The following is a 17,865-nucleotide window of genomic DNA, read 5'->3' on the forward strand; positions in this document are numbered from 1 at the left end:
CCATCTTCTCATCCTGCTGGAGAGAGCAAGTATTTCATCTGTCATTAGACCATTACAGCTGCTGCCCCAGACAACTCCATTCCAAACCCCAGGATACAGAATTGGATGAAAAGTCTGCTTCCATGCTGACCCACCTAACAAGGACTCGATCACAAGAGGCAGCTTAGTCTTTTTCTTATTGAAGTAGGTTGGCAGCCAAGCCAGTTCAGGAGGGAAGGTGACTGTTTTAGCGCATTAACCCTTCAGGGAGGGACCAGGTGACCCTGCAGTGAAGCCAATAAGGTCCCAACTGGACGAGGTCCCTGATAATTCATCCTGATACCAGTCTTCCCCATCCCAATCTGTTCTGCCCTTTCATTCATGCCCTTCCTGCGCCTGGAGGTGTTGACAGCTGGCTAGGACAGCAGAGAGGTAATGTGGCAGTGAGTATGTCTTGTGCATGGCAAGAGAATAGGGCTCCCCTCTGGGGCAGCTCACCCTGCTCTGGGCAGCCTCACGTTGTATCCCAAACAAAAGTTGTGTGGCTGCTTACTGCTGATTCACCTCCACTAATGGGCAGATCACTCCAAGGCAAGATACAAATTTCTAAACATTTCCCCCCAAAGGATGAAACACAGGAGACAGGAAGAAACCAGTCATTGTCAGAGCTTCAGAATGACTAATGCTGATGACATCAATACATAAAGAGAATGTCCATGATTTGGATCCATGGCATTTGTTATTACTAAGCAACTCAGATTTCTGCAGAGTCTCTGTATTGACTATGTCAACACCCCCCACAAGGCCCTGATGCAAATGCAGGAGGCTGAGACCCCTGATTTATCATCAGACAGAAACCTGGCCCCCAGGGAAGAGCCTCCTCTCTATTCCTTGGCGTTGTTTCCATTTTTCTCTGTCTTCTTTTTCTTATTATAGCTTTGGTTCCTGATCCACTCTCATGAATGGCCCTTTTTAATTAGGTAGGTAGGTAATGAAGTTTCATGTATTTATGATTTAATTAACACAAATGAACCACTTCAAAGAACCAGACCATCAACAATGACATATATCTGCCTATATGCTTCTTCTCCATCTAATCCCTCTTCCTCCCTCGTAACCAAGGCAAACACTTGTCTATCATTACCTTGACTTTTTCAAAAGTTTTATTATATATAAGGTTTGTTTATTTTTATTATATACACCATTGTTTCTAACAATAGTAAACAATATTCTTCTGGATCTTAATTTTTCACTCAGTATTTTATACATGTATATATACTATATAATATGTGCATACTATAGTCTAGCAATGTAGTTACATTTTATTCATTTTTACTGCCATTGCATTGAAGTGCCACAATTTATGGATACAATATCCTGTCAAAGGGCATTTGTTGTTTCTGGATAGGTTATTATATTTGCTGATATAAATCATGCTGTTGGAACATTGTTGCATATGTCCTCGCACAGATGTGAAAGTTGTCTTATGTACACACCTAATAGTGAAATTGTTGGGCCACAGGTTGTATAAATGTGCACCTTTATAAGATAATGGTAAACTACTTGTCAAAATAGTTGCACCACTTTGGATTTCTACCAGGAAAGTATAAGAGATCAAGATAATGGACACATTCCGTCACATTTGGCATCATCAAACTTCTTAATTTTTGCCATCAAATGAATGCATATAGCAGTAGGAATTCATTGCTATAACATTAAAAAAAAAAATCTGGAAATACTTATTAAAATTTTTAATGGACTTGTTCCTTAACATAAGAGTATTACTTTTGATCATGTATTCTAAAAACAATTAGTAAGCCAAGTATATAAAAGTTAATGTTGCCTGGCCAGTATGGCTCAGTGGTTGAGCATCGACCCATGCACCAAGAGGTCGCTGGTTCGATTCCCACTCAGGGCACATGCTCAGGTTGAGGGCCAAATCCCCAGTTGGAGGCATGCAGGAGGCAGCCAATCGATGTTTCTATCTCTCTCCCTCTCCCTTCTTCTCTCTCTAAAATCAATAAAAAAAAAAATTTTTTTTAAATAAAATAAAAGTAAATGTTAAGGATATTTATAACACTATCTTTTGTATTAGCAAAAGCTTGACACAACCTGAATATCCATCAACAGGTAATTGGTTGAATAAATTATGGGAAATCCATACATAGATTAAAATGAAACCATTAAATAAATAACGGAATTAAATATGTGTGCAGTGGCTTGGAAAATGTTGGATGGATGTGTTGTTAAGTGAACAAAGCAAGTCATAGAGTAACGTGCATGGTATGATCACAGGTGTTCTAAAAAGCGGGAATAGGTGCTGTGTTGCTTATATTTGCTCATGTGAGCAAAAAGAAAGTTGTGAACAAACACAAACTTGCTGTTAATCTTGATTGTCTCAGGAGAGTGGGACTAGGGTGAGGGGAAAACTCGCTGAGAAGGTGGCAGAGCTAGGGCTATAATTCAGGTTCCTTCCATAGGGTCTTTTTTCTCTTTTTATAAGATGAAGGCTACTTGAGTGCATGATTGATCCATTTAATTGTCTACATACAGGTAAGAGAGGTGGAGCTTTATTTCTCGGTCTCTTCCTCCTTGGACAGGATCTTGATGATCTCCTCCTTCTTGGCTTGGAGCCGTTCTTCATGGTGCTTGTGGGCTTTCTTGGTCTCAGAACTGCGGGCCTCAGCCTGGTCAGCCAGAAGCTTCTTGCAAGCCTGGTCTGCCTTCTGCTTGTGGATGTGTTTTGCAGGTGTCGCTCTTCACTTTCAGGCACAGGCTGTGGCACATGTGGCAGTCAGTCTTCTTAGATTCACAGTATCTTCTGAGTAGATAGCGAAGAAGTCTCCTCCTTCTCATCTAGGTTACTTTCTCAGGCATTTGAGCATTGGCAGTAGTACCCTTCCACTTACCTATGCCCATATGCCTGCCCTTCCTGCCGGCCAAGGTGCTTTTCCATCATGGATCCCAGGGATGGACAGTCACAGGCTTCCAGATGATCACCCGTCTTTGATCAGCTTCCCAGTCTGCTGACAGGAGTTGGCATTGGCGATTTCACTGGGGTTCAACCAGATCTTCTTTCTGCCACAGAGGAGGACACTGGGGGCAAGCCTCTTCTGAAGCCTGAGCACACCCATGGCTGGGGCCACAGCCAGGAAAGGAAAGAACTCTTCCTCTATAGTCCACCCCCACAGGTGTTATCTCTCTGTTTCATACTGTTCAGTGTCTTCATAGTCCCATATTATACAATAAAATTCCTATCCAGAATTCAATGTCCATCAAGAGCTCTCCCCAGCCTATCCCGTCACCTACTCAACCATGTATGCAATACAGCGATACCTCGGTTCTCGAACGCCTCGGATTTCGACCAAATCGGTATTCGACCAGGAGATTCGAGAAACTTTTGTCTTGGAATCCGAACAAATATTTGGAACTCGAACTTCCGAGATGAGCCGAGTTGAGCCGAATGGCGTTCATTCGGCCCAGCGCGCCTTGCTCGCGTCATCAGTGTGAGTGCAGAGAGAGAGTCACGCTTTGTGGAGAGAGTCACGCTTTACACTGAATTTAACCCTTAGACATACTGTACACTTTTATTTCTTGTTGAGACTTATGTTTTTCTACATATTATATACAAATTAGGCCAGTAAATAGGCATTTTCTGGGGCTTGGAACGAATCAATCCAGTTCCCATTATTTCCTATTGGGTTTCATTGCTTCGGTTCTCGAACAATTTGGTTCTCGACCGTCCTCCTGGAACGAATTATGTTCGAGAACCGAGGTATCACTGTATTTTAGCCAAATTACACTTGCTCTTTTTTAAACATTCCATGGGCTTTTCTACCTCCTTACCTTTGCCTATCTTCTCCACCTAGAACATCCACCTTGCCCCCATTTTCTTTTCATCACTGCCTAAAAATCTTGTTTATTCTTCAAGATCCAGTCAAAAGGCTGCAGTGATTTTAGTGTGTCTCAGAAACAATGAGCTGAGCACTCAGGCCTTGGAAGGACAAAACCATGGTATGTCCAGGAGTCTCGGTGGGTAAGTTCACCATCTTTCTCTCCAGGGCACAGCCTACAGATAACCCTGCTCCAACCAAATTTGGTACCGCTGTGTCTAAAGACTCAAAATCCCAGGAGAGAAAATCCTTTTGACCTAGCTCAGATCAAGCATCCTCACCATTTTTTAAAATACCACTCATCTTCTCCACCTGAGTCCTGAGCCAATGGAGAATAAAACAAAGGAATAAGGCCAATGTAGACCAAAATATTATCTGTATTATGGAGAAGTCTTTTATTGGAGAATGTGACATGAGCAAGTATGCTTCCACATACAGAATCCCAGAAATAGATACACCCAGTAGCACTGGACCAGGGGTAGTCCTGGCTTCTGCAGAGCAGAGTATGGGCTTCCTGCACACAGCTAAGAGGGTGTGAGAAGAAATGGGCAATGCCTGATCAGTGTTTACTTTCCAATTAAGTTCCTCCTTCCCTGGGGAGGAGTGGCCAGGGTATCACCCCTCTCCACATGGAAGGACACATCATGCTTCCCTGTCCTGTCTTTAGCAGTCTCACCAGACCATATAGGGCAGGCAGGCCAAGTTCCCAAAGGAGAGAGAGAAGCTGGGCAGAAAACGACCACAGGTGTCTGCTACATCAGCCTGCATCCCCAACGTGCCCTGCTAGGAAAGATGGGCTTTCCTAAACCCTCCAGATTTCCTTTCAGAATGCAGATATCCTTGGCAGGGACCATGCTCATCAGCCCCTACCCTTCATGGTGCTCTGCCTCTGCAAAGCACATGCATGGCCACTGTGTAGTGTGACTGTCACAGCATTGTGGAACACAGAAGATAAAGACAAAGAAGTAAAATAAATGACTCAAATTGATGAAGATGCCAGAATTATACTTTTCGGGGTCCCATCTCTGTGCTTTGCCCTCCCCAGCCCCTTCTTCCTCCCCTTAGAAGGTGCTGACAGGATGGAAGTAGGATCCTAAAGACTGAGGGTAGGGAGACTCAGGGTTCAGTGTCACTCTTCTTGATGTGAGATGATGGGGCCCAGGCACCACATGCTTGGACACAGAATTCTCCCGACAGCCATCCCCGTGTCCCAAGGCTGGGTGGTCAGCTTTGCACAGCCCCCAGCCAGCCCACAGTGACCACAGTGACACATTCTCAGGTGAGCACATCAGCTGGGATATGACAGGAGGCTCAGTTCAGCCCATTTTATGATGACCTACTCCACAGGAAGAGTTGCAGAAAGACTCTCCTTCCTTGGGATCTCTGATAACGTCCCTATGAGCCTCTGAGTGTGAGGAGGCTTCTGCTGGGGGATGAGCAGGAGTTTTGAAATGGTCAGAAATCAACCAGCTTGCCTGGGGTGGTGATTTGCAGTGCAAGATGTTTGAGCAAATTATTATTATTGCCGATAGAAGAACACCAACCAGATGATGGAATGGAAACACAAACGAGGCGCTGAGAGGGTGGGGAGCGGTTGGACCAGGTAAATGTATGGAGAGTTCCAACTCCGAGGTTCTAGAATTTCCTTGACAGATGATGAACGTGGGTGATTTTTTAACGTTTCTGAGTATCAGATTTCTCGTGTGAATTAACATTGTCAATGTCTACCACAATCGTGTTATTATAACCGATATATTTTATATATAATGAGGTAGCCTAAGCTGAAAGGTCCACTCTGGGCATACCCAGTTCCTTTTCTCTTGCCTCATGTTTCTAGTTTTTTGTTCAAAATTCTCATCCCAAAGGATGATAAGTTCAGTCTTTTCAGCAAGAGATAAGCTGTTGTAGCTCAGAAACAAAGAGGATCAGACTTGTTTCACCTGGGGAGGGCAGGGCGGGTTCTTAGCTCCCAGGTCCCTTTCTGGACCCATAGGGAAAGCACCTGTGATGAAAAGCGAGACGCCATTAAGGGGCGTGGGGGGTCCAGTCACTAATCCAGCAACCTCGCAACCTTGTAACCTGGGGGAGGACTAGCCAGGGCTCTGAGAAGTCAGCTGAGGGCTGAGCCTCCACTGGGAGGCAGGGGTCCTTTTGTCCCAGCCCCACCCTGAAAGACCCTAGGAGTCTCCCCCCTTCTCCAGGCCTCAGTTTCCATATCTTGAGAATGACTGGGAGGGAAAAGATGACATTTCATTGTCACAAGTGTTGTCTCCCTCTACCCTGGCCAACCTGAAGTTCCTTCTACTAAAAATAAAGAGGTGCTACCTCTCCCAAGGATTGGCTGGCTGTGGCATCACAGTTCTGGCTCTAGCCATGATTCCAATAGCCCTGATGATATGATTCTCTTCAGAAACATTCCTGTGATAAGTAATTTCCATGTCCACGTGAAGCTCGTTGTTTCCTCTGCAGTAGGAAGGGGCCACTGAGTAAATTACTTCTTTCTCTAACCACTTGGTGCTCTGGGAGAGTTAATTCACTTCACAGAGGCAAGCAATTTACTCCTACAGGTTCACCATGAGCTGCGCCAGGACTCGACGCTTTGGAAAATTACCCGAGCTCCCCTCCAAATGGCTGCAATTGCTCAGCATGCTGAACGAAACCCTTCAGTGTTCTTCAGCTGTTTGCTAGTTCCCTGCTGAGCATTTATGAAATACCTTCTGTGTACAGAACCCTGCGTGAGGCATCTGGGAGATATGGAAGACAGATGTGCCAGTCCTTCAAAGATTCACAAATAAACCTGGGAGACCAGATGAGTTCCAGATTCAGAGTCAGGAGATCTTCCATGAGGCCTTGGGTCAGCCCTATTATCCTTTGTTTCTCCAGCTGAAAGAAGAGAGGACTCGATTATTCAACCCTAAAGATCCTTCTCTTCAGCATTCTAAAAGGCTGCACAGAAGGTGGCATGTAATTGCAATGCATGATGGGAGAGAAAGACCTGCCTGGCTCCCCCAGTTCCTCACTGCACCTTGATACCCACCATACGTGTTTCTGTTTCTGTACCTCTGTTTCCTGCACCTGCAATGCTTCTCTCTGCTGCTCCCAACCCCCTCTTCCCTGACCCTTCTGTGGCTATTGGTTTGGCAAGATTTTAAGGTATTTAAGCCTTTAAGTTCTAATTAGAGCTTTGTGTCTTTGGGATCCCTTTATTTGTAGACTGCAAGCAGTAGGCTAAGGTTAGTTCATAGGTTACAGAACATCAGAGTAGGACAAGCCCTAACAACTGGTTCCGCCTCCTTTAGTTGACAGATGAGGCTGCTGAGGAGGGGAGAGTGATGTATCCAAAGGTGGTTCAGGGAGCAAGGGGGTCGGGGACTCAGGTCTGCTGTTAACCAGGCCAGGGCTCTTTCTAATTCTTTCATGTAATTATTGTATTCATATATGCATTCAACAAATAGCTATTAAGTTCCTGTGTGCCAGTTCCTGGACTAGGTGCCAAATATAGAAAGAAGAAAAGGACCTTTAAGGAGTTTACAGTCTAGCAGGTGAGACAGATCTGCAAACACATCATTTCCGGTGATGTTTTAAGTAGTACCAGATTCGGGGCTGCCTGCAGCATGGTGGGAGCCCCAAGGAGGGCTAGTCTAGAGACGGCTTTGGAGAGGAGGTAATGGTGGAACTGGCGGAAGGATGTGTCCTCGTTCATTGGGAAGGAGGTCGGGGAGGCCTACCCCAGGGAGAGAAGGCTGCATGAGGAATGCATGCCCAGGAGTGCCCCTGAGATTGCCGCGGAGGCTCTGGGTACTGGCAGGGGAAGGGAACGGTAAACCATGGTTTAGGCATCGGTGGCAGCCAAGTTATGGGACATGGCCCATGTGCTTCAGCCTAAATTGATTCTACTTTCCTCAAGATTCTTCCAGCATGCATGGATTTGCTCCTCCAACTGCATAAGCTTTTGTAACCTTCTGGAGTGACTTTTCCATGGACTGTGAGTCTGCCCACATAGTCAGCTCTGAGAAGTTAGAAGCCCCACCAGACTGTGAGTTCTTGGCTGCTCCCAGCTAGAGGACTGAGATGGCTAGGCCTGACCCGTCGGCTCCCAAGAGCAGACATGGGACGGTGGTGAGGACTGGGCCCACAGACATGGCTAGCCCACAGGGCAGGGTGGGTCATCTGGGAGGTCCTAGCAGAAGATAGCACGAGGAATTGTGAACAGAAGTGCACTCTCAGGGGTCAGGGCCAGTCTAGATGCAGACACTTAGGCCGTCACCAGGGAGTGTGGGGAAAGGGTGATTCAGACAGAGGCCAGCTCTGACCAAGGACCCCAAAATCCAAATCTGCCCCCAGAACTTGCCCTTGATCCTTAGACTCACAATCAGACGAGCTTCCTTGAACGTCCCACAGACACCTCAAGCCACATGACCAAACAGAATCCATTATCTTTCCCCACATCCTGTGGTCCTTCCTGTGGACCTGCCTTGGAGAAAAGCATCTAGTGGACACCCTAGATCTTGGCAAATTCTATCATTTCTGCTTCCAAAATGTCTGTCAGCTCTACTGGCTCCCCAGCATCCCTCCTCCAGTGTCCTGTGCAAATCTGTGTCCTCTCTCAAGGGGTCTACTAGCCAGTGGGAGCTAATTGCTTTAACAACATGTAGTCACATCCCCTCCCATTGTTTTTATTTGGAGTCAGCTTTCCAAAGTGCAAATCACATGCTGGCTCCACAGTGCCCCCACAGTAAAGTCCTAACACCTAACCTCGGCCAGCAGGGTCCTCCAGGATCTGACCTCTGCTGATCTCTGATGAGCAGAAGCCCAGGTATCAAGCACCCCCATCTCCACTGTGGTCTGCTGGCTCAAGGGCTACACTGATGTATTGATGCCCTTTTGTGTGTGTGTGATGCAAATGGTTGACTTAAGCTTTGATTGCCATGGCATCCACTTAAAAAACATCATCAACAACAACAATCAAACCCAGCTATCGCCAAAAAACACACTGCCAGCCACAGGGCTAGATAGAGCCAGGAATTACCCTTTGTCTAAAGATCTTTGATTGATTTAGATAACTGATCATTTCACCACTTTTCTTCCTATGCTTTAATCCCAGTCTTATGTTTTAAATTAACCAATAAAGAGTGAAACCGGGAAACCCTAGGATCCCCACCCTAGACCCCAATGAAAGGAGAACCCGAGGTGCTCTCTCTCTCTCTCTCTCTCGTTCTCTTTCTCTCTCATAGATCCTGCCTTAGCTTCATTTATACAAACAGCACAGAGGGCACCAGCCCCGTGCAGACAGCAGCTCAGAGGTCACACCAGTCCTTCCATCCTCACATTGGCAGATAAAAGCCACTGCTCTGGAATCTTCGTGGGGGCCCAGGCACCTCTGGGAGCCTGAGCCTGAGCTGGAGCCAGAGCTGGGCCTTGGTTGGAGCCTTGGCTTTGGTCTTTGACTGCCAGAACATTCAAGAATAATCTATACCAGCAACGTTCATTTTCCAGGATGATGTAAATGTTCTATAATATGCACTGGCCAGTACAGGAGCCAGTAGCCACATGTGACTACTGAGCCCTTGAAATGTGTCTAGCACAACTAAGGAACTGAAATTTTTACTTAATTCTAATTTAAATAGCTACACATGGCTCATAGCTACTGTATTGGGCAGTACAGCTCTATATAATGTCTGGCTTTCAAGTAAAAAAAAATTACCAGGGACATCGGAGACAAGATCCAATAGAGAGAAAAATAGACATAATAGAGCCAAAGAATATCCAAATATTGGAGTTATCAGACATGGTCTCTAAATTAAAGAGACCATAACACTCTGTGTTCATTAAGATTAGGTTTGGCTGAATATTATAAAGCCCCCCTACATATCAATAATTTAAAGAACATAAAAGCTTCTGCATTTCCATAAGAGAAAAGATGATACACAGGGTTGGTGGTTCCTCTTCCTACTCTGTCATTTTCAGCTCTGCCTTTCAACATCAGGATGACTTTGTAGTCTTAAAGGGGCTGCTGGAACGCCACCCAGCATGCATAAGATGCAAACCAAAAAAATAAAAGAGGAAATGCAGAAGGCAAACAGGGTCTTACTAGTTAACTCATCTCCATTTAAGCAGCCTTCCTAGAATTTCCACAAACTCTGCTTATACCGTTTGATCAAAACGTATTAATTGAGCTACCTTTAACTGTGTGGGAAGCTGAGGCATGCAGTCTCTTGTTTTGAAAATTAATAGGACCAGCCAAACGACAGAGTTCTGTAAAAAAAAGGAGGAAGGGGAGAATAAACATCGGAGTAGGTAACGAGCCATCTCTGTTATCCGTTCCTATGTCAAGACTGTCAACAACTCCCCACTGCTGGGCACACAATGCCCTACATAATCAGCCCTCTGTGTCCCATTCCAGTTCTAGTCCCTCTCCCTCTGCCCAGATGTTCTCCACCATAATCACCCCTTGTTACTGACAACTTCTAAAATACCCAGATGCAAGCCCCCTTGCCTTTGCTCCTGCTCGTTCTTTAGCCTGGACTGTCCTTTCTCTGATAAGCCTGGCTCATTTCCAAAGCTTAATTCAAAGGACATCTCTTTAGTGTTACCTTTTCCAACTCCCCTAATCAGAATCAAAATCTCTCTCCTGGTTCCCACAGCACTTTACACATACCTGTGTTACTGCATGTGTGTTCAATTGTAATGATTGGTTTTCATGCCCTCTCTCATTCTAAATTATGAACTCCACTTCAGACACACAACTTAATTTTTCATCTTTATTCCCCTAGAGTTTACTGCTGTTTGTTATGCGGTAGGTGCTCTGTAAATTTTGTTGAATGGATAAGAGAGAAGGGGTAAATCAAGTCCGTTACTGAATCTCAAGTGCTTTCCCTCTCTGATGTATGTAACTCTAACTCTGGACAACATAGCCTTCACACAAACGGAGAGGGTTCTGCAGATTTGTTTTGTTACACCAGGACTGTGTTGTACTGCACGTTGCATGAAATAGATGGGCCGAGCTGAGAAACTTGCGTGTTAGTTTATACATATTATTTGATAGGATAGACAGTTAACTTAAGAGCAGCACACTAGCAGTAACAAGACATTCCATTTAGTTCAGCAGGTAAATCAAGCACCACTTTGTGCTCAGCAGCATGAAAGGATACTGCGGAATTCCCACCACTCTCTCAACATGCACGCGCGCACACACACACACACACACACACACCCCTAAAAAAGAGTTACAGTCACTGCCTTCTAAGATTGTCACGCCCCAGAATAATAGAACATGGAGTCCCAGAACAATAGGTGACAAGTTACAATAAGTGTCACAATAAGTGGTACCTGTTTACTACAGAATTGTGTCTGTTACTATAGATATTTAGAAGAAGAAGGGAAAGATATAGGCAGGAGTGGTGGAAAAGACTTTTTCAGAGGCAGTAAAGCCATTGAGTTGATCTCTAAAGACAGACACATCTGGATTGGGCAGGACAGTGATCGTCAGAGCATGAAAAACAGGCCATGGGTGGGAGAAGAAATGATTTTATTTAGGTAAATACAGACACAACACTGAGGAGCATTAAATCGCACAGCGAGAAAAACTATCCTTTTTTTTTTTTTTTTTTTTCATTTTCTTTGGCTTTTTTAGTTTACATTAAGGAGGGAGTCTCCATTGGTGACAGATAGTAGCACTCCTTTTAATGAACACAGGACAAGTCTCACGCCAAGATCTGGGCAGACAACAATATTTAGCTGAAATTTAATGATGCTGCTTTTATTTTTACTGTGTTCACTTGTGTGGGCATCCTCTATTTATTGCATGTAATTCCGATCTTCCATCATATAGTTTCACTTTTAGAATCAATTAATTTAAAGGTAACTAGTAAGTAAATAACTGTCCATGCGGTATGTGGATGCGGGAAAAGTGGCAAAAGTGGAAAAGAACCGATGTTTGGGAAACAATGACAGTGGGTGCGGAGAAGAGACCTCCCAGCCACGAAAGCTGTGCAGGCAGAGGGTGCCCAGCAAGCAGGGCAGGGTCCAGCTGGGAATGGCGGGGCAGGGAGTTGCAGGCTGGAGGCTGCTGGGAGGCTGACTGTGGAGGACTTGCCCCCAGGCTACCATCTCTCCCTGGGAGCCGAAGAGATCTCACCTCCCAACACGCCCCTGTGCCATTCCTGACCCACACGCCTCAGCCCTCTGCGCTCTGAGGACAGGGATGTGCATGGGGGCGGGGGGGGGGGGCAGGCAGCACGGGGAGGTCAGGTTGGAGGAGAGAGCGTAAAGACCCAGCCACACGTGCTGGGGACCAGCCCCTTGCAGTACTTGCGCCCAGGACAAGAGCTGCCGCGGCAAATCCAGGCTGTGTCCCCGTGCCCAGCATTCTGTCTCCCAGCTGCCTATGAAGGGCCATGTCATGGGGGAGCATGACGGTGTTGTTCGGACCTGGTGCCTCCCAGGCCTAGCCTGGAGGTTGCAGTAGTGTTAGTTCCTGTGTGTTCACTCAGAGATGTGGTTCTCCACCCCTACCCTTTCCTTCCAGGCCTCATCCCTGCCCTCTAATTCCATGTGACTAGATTCCCCCATGTCTCACCTCCTTTGCTCTGGGAACATGGAAAGCATCCCACAATGTCCCGCAGAGAAAAGCAATAAAGGTGGGGGGAGGGGGGCGGAGGCTGCATTCTGAATAGGCGATCGACTGACATTTCCCACCCCTGCTCTGTCTCTGGCTGAACTGACCCAAGGTACCGAGTGAAGCAACACAGGTGGAGGCTCTATTCTCGGCATCTGATGTCATCAATCTAGACCCTGATGGTAGCACTGACTTCCCTCAGAAATGTTTTTAAAAGAAAAGGTCAGGACCATTTGTTTCTCCGTGTGAGTTAATTCGTGAAGCCCTGGCTGCTCATCCCCAGAAGGCAGCACGAGCCCCGCCAGCTGCTCCACACCTTCCAGAAGAAGCTCTCTGGGCAGGGTCAGACTTTCCGAGGCAAAACCCCCAGATCTGAGCCCATTCATCCGGGGTTGGTTCCGGAGTCACCTGCATCTAGAGCAGAGAAATGTGTAATTGTATGAGGTTTAGGGTTGATGTTGGTGTTTGAATCCTGACCTTTCCACTTACTAGCTGTGTGACCTTGGACTTATCTCTGCATCTCTGTCCTATGTAAAGTAGGTGTAATGAATAATAATAAGCACTGTCTCACAGGGTTCTTGTGGAAATAAAATGGAATAATAAATGTAGAATACTTAGTGGTTAATAAAAATTGGTCATAATGATCATTCTACATAAAATAGTCCTGAAACCTTTTCAGTTATCACTGTGAAACAAACCACTCCAAAACTTAGTCATTTAAAACCAAAGTGTATGCTCGGCCGGTGTGGCTCAGTGGTTGAGCGTCGACCCATGCACCAAGAGGTCACCAGTTCAATTCCTGGTCAGGAGACATACCCGGGTTGTGGGCCCGATCCCCAGTGAGGGGCCTGCAGGAGGCAGCCAATCAATGTTCTCTCTCGTCGATGTTTCTATCTCTCTCCCCCTCTCCCTTCCTCTCTCTCTAAAAAAAAAAAAAATCAATAAAGAAAAAAAATTTATTATTATTTTCCAGATTCTGAGGGTTGATGGGGCTCAGCTGGGCAGTTCTTATCTGGGACTCCTCAGGTGGTACAGCCAATGGCAGCTGAGCCTGGAGTCACCTAAAGATGCCATTGGGTGGGACCATTCCAAGTGGCTTCTTTACTCACTTTGGGTTTTAGCTGGGATGGATTGAACAACACAGGGCTGAATGAGCATCTCTCTTTCTCCGGGTAGGCTCTTCATGTGTTTAGCTTGGGCTTCCTCACAGCATGGTGGTCTCAGAGAAGTTAGACTTCCTACGTGGCAACTGGCTTCTTCCAGAGCAAACATTCTAAGAGATCAAGGAGCTGTAAGCTTCTTATGACCTAGCTTCAGAAGTCACACAGCATCACTTCTGCCACATTCATTTGGCTCCACAGGGCCAGCCCCGATTCAGTGTGGGGGATACCTACACAAGGGTGTCCACATGTGCATCGGGGCTGACTTGGGGTCCAGATACCACAAGCTTCTTCTATTCAGTATTAAAAAGAGCACTGGATTTTACATCGACTTGGGTTCAAGGTGGTAGTAGGTGAGTTACTGCCACCCTCAAGGTCCCCATTTGCTTATCTGTAAGATGGAGATCATGACACACCTCACAGGCGGTGGTGGAGAGCAAATGTCAGCATGTATGGACCGTTCCTAGCACGGTGCCTGGTGCACAGCTGTGCACTGAAGCTCCCTTCCCATCGAGAGCAAGAAGAGCTCCTCACCACGAGCGTCCCTAGTCCTCCTCGGAGGCCACCCGAAACGAGCGGCCGTCACCCTGGTTTTTCTGAGCTGTGCGTGTGTGTGCCAGGAAGTTTGGTTTAGAACGCCAGGTTTGTTGTTGGCACTGAATAAATAATGCATAATTCAGAAGAAGAGTCATCAATTCATGCTGCTATGCCAGGGTCCTTCTGAATGGAATTTCTGCTGAATCTAGAATGAGTGATTTAAAAAAAAAAAAAAGGCTAAGCCACCTGATCAAAGAAATCCCAGAAATGCTTTTATTTTCTCTTGACCTCTACTTTTTGAAACCTTCCAGGAAGCAGCACACGTACTCATTTGGGATTTAACATGAATTACCAAGCAGCCAGAGGGAACCCGAGGGGACAAATGACTGACACTGGCTCTTAATGCTGCACTCAGGGCACCAGAGGGCCACTTCGCTTCTCAGTGGCTGGCTTTGTCCCTCCCGTGTAGCTCTGCTTCTGCCTGAAGTAGGGACGGGCCAGAGAACTCAGTATCTTGGGTGGTGGGGAAGCTGAAGGGCCACTCGCACCCACACCTCATTGTCCGGGCTCCCCCACTGACTCCAAGGAAACTCTTCACCAGCCCAGAAGCAACAAATAGAGGCACCGCTCCTGAGAACCCCAGGGGCATTTGCTTCTTAGGGCAAGGAGGGACTGTGTCATATCTATAGACATGGGATGCTGGTCAAAGAAGGAGGTAACTGAAAACTGAAACCCTCTTTGGGGAAGTGTCCGTGATCCTCTGTCATCCTTTTTGGGGGAATATGGCTTCGTGGACAAGCACAGACCTGGAAGTCACACGCCATGAGCTCTCTGGGCAGAGCCTCCCTTTCATGGGTTCAGCTTTCAGAATGTGGTGGTGGAATCGTACACCTCACGATCGGTCCTGTGTTCTAAGCTTCAGGCCCACACATCCCGCAGATACCTCTCCTGACATGTACGAATCTCGTCGGTCACCCCTCAAACTCCCACCTCCTACCCCTTCCTGATCCTGGTTGCTGATCTCCATCCATCCAGCAACCAAGACAGAACCCTGAACTCCATTCTTCCCCATCTGGTATCTCTAAGCCCCAGCAGTCCTCTCTCGGAATTGTCTTTGGATACAATGTTACATCCTCATCCTTCCCGCCCAGCCTGCAACTGCCGAGTCTAGTCCTCATCACACCTCACCTGGGCCTTGAGGGTGACTTCCGGTGAAGCCTCCCTCTCCACCTCTCCTCTGCCAAACTCCAGGCTCCTCCTCAACTGATGACTTGAGTTTCCTGGTGTCTGGGGAACACTGCTTTGCTACTCTGGGTCCTTTGTGCCTTCACTGGTCAAGTGAAGAAATTGGATAAAATAAACTCTTCTGGAAGTTCCTCCTGGTCCAGGATTCTGTGATTCTTCTGAGGAATCTTCTGCAGGGAAGATAAAAATTCTGGGATCTTAATTTGACCACAAGCCTGAAGCAGCCTTATTATATCTGAAGGGGGAAAATCACTAACTTCTCCTTAGTGCAAATTAATGTAATTGATCTCTTCAGTCCAGTCTGGCTCAGCAGAAGGCAATAAGTTGGGGTGGGGGTGGGGGTGGGGGGAGAGATGATAATGTGCTGGAAATAAAAGGCTGGAAGGATTCTGTTTAGGAACAGCTGAACTTTTGGAGACAGGGCTGTGAGCAGCCGGAGGCCTGTGTATATACATCAAAGAGGTCCTCTCCTCAGCATTTGGGGGATAGGAGAGTGGAACTAAGACCTATTCCGAGCTTGTTGGGAGCCACTAGCTGTAGAGTTGCCTCTGCTGTGTGACCTGGGGCAAGTTACTCCCCTCTCTGGGCCTGCTAATTTATCTCTAGTTGGAGTCACTGATCTCTATAGGCTGATACTAAGTCATCTCAAGAAAAGAGAGCTTATAGGACCCTAGGGTCTGTTCTGGATCCATGGAAACTTAAGAATGTTCCTGTTTTATCTCAAAACCTTAGTTTGAATCCAACATTTAATCAAGGGAAAAAGAGGAAGAAAGGAGCCACGATGGCTAATTTGATGTCTGTCAATTTGGCTGAGCCACTGTACCCAGATATTTGGTCAAACACTATTCCGAAAGTTTCTGTGAGAGCATGTATGGATGAGATTAACATTTAAATTGATAGACTATGAATAAAGCAGCTTGTTCTCCATAATGTAGGTGGGCTTCATCTGATGAGTTGAAGGACCAAAGACTGATCTTTCCTATGCAAAAGAAAAATTCTACCAGCAGAATGCCTTTGAGCTTAACCTGCAATTCTCTCCCGGGTCTCCAGCCTGTAGGCCTACCCTGCAGATTTTGTATGTACCAAGTCTCCATGATTACATAAGCCAATTTCTTAAAAATCTATCTATCTATCTATCTATCTATCTATCTATCTATCTTTCTATCTATCATCTATCTATCTATCTATCTGATTGGGTTGCAGCCAAGGTCTCCAACTCCCTCCTCCCTTTATATATGAAAAGAATTCTGGTAAACAGGATGTTCCAGATCACTACCCCAGGTATCCAGGTTGAATCACCCTGGGAGTGGAGCCCCCCTTGGTCTCCTTGCAGTTATACCTACGCAAGTAGCCAAATCATATTCCCCTCTCCCTCTAAGGGCTGCCAGCCCCCCACCCATAAATCCCCTATATAACCCTGCCTGTTAGAGATACCAGCGCTGACCCCGCCTTAGGAGTCAGCCCGGCAGGTAACTCTCTAATGAAGTGCTCTTGCCTGAACCCAGGTGTGTTCCTCCTTTGGCCGACCTTTCTCTATCTATCTATCTATCTATCTATCTATCTATCTATCTATCTATCATCTCTCCTGTTGGTTTTGCTTTTCTGGAGAGTGCTGACTAATACAGGAGCTATCTATCCCTACTGCCTACAGAAGGAGGATAGGCCTTAGAGTTGTAAAAGTACCGTAGACTCTGCCAAGGTTACGAAAGGATTCTGAATCCAGTCATGCCTCCCAAATGACTCCCAGGCAACCCCCTACAGAAACTATGAGACGGCACAAAACTCCGTCTGGAATCCAGGCCCCTGCTGTGCTCATGGAGCCTCATTCCCACAGGTAAGTGCCCCAAGTAAGAGTCAGAGGAGGCCTATTTGCTAATAGTTAACATTGACTAGGTCAGGCATTGTTCTGTGTTCTTTCTTCACATTATATGATTTAATTATCAAATCCCAGGAATTAGGTACTATTAATGTCCACATTCACAGATGAGAAGCCCGAGGCGCTGAGCTTAGTTTACTCCTTTCCCTGTAGCTGACACTGTGTTCTTCTGCCTGGGGTGTACCAGGAGCTCTGCCTGTTAGTTCTCTTGCTAGTGACCACCCTGTGAGCTAGAGGGCATTATCCATATTGTTCAGATGAGGAGATAAGACCCAGAGAGGTTAAGTAGTTTGGTAAGGTCACACAGCTAGTATTGGCAGAGTCAAGGTTCCATTCTAAGTCCTCTGACCACATACCGAGCTCTTTCTAGCAGCCACCCTATTCCCACCCACAGCTGTTGCAGAGAGACAACAGTTGCTACAGGGACTCCAAGCTCTCCCTGCTGTTTACAAGCCCACTGACCTTCAAGTCATATTTCCTTATAATTATTGTCATGAGTCACCCATCTTGATGGTAATTATACCTCTGTTTTCATAATACTGTCTGGTCTTCAAGACC

The 17,865-nt window shown here is 46.3% G+C and overlaps 1 pseudogene; it reads right to left on the reverse strand.

Moving 5' to 3' along the window:
- Nucleotides 1-2,549: 2,549 nt before the first annotated feature.
- Nucleotides 2,550-3,113, reverse strand: LOC118617479 (annotated as a pseudogene).
- Nucleotides 3,114-17,865: the final 14,752 nt, after the last annotated feature.

This window comes from Molossus molossus, unplaced genomic scaffold (genome assembly GCF_014108415.1).
Source record: "Molossus molossus isolate mMolMol1 unplaced genomic scaffold, mMolMol1.p scaffold_m16_p_5, whole genome shotgun sequence".
Classification (NCBI taxonomy): Eukaryota; Metazoa; Chordata; class Mammalia; order Chiroptera; family Molossidae; genus Molossus; species Molossus molossus.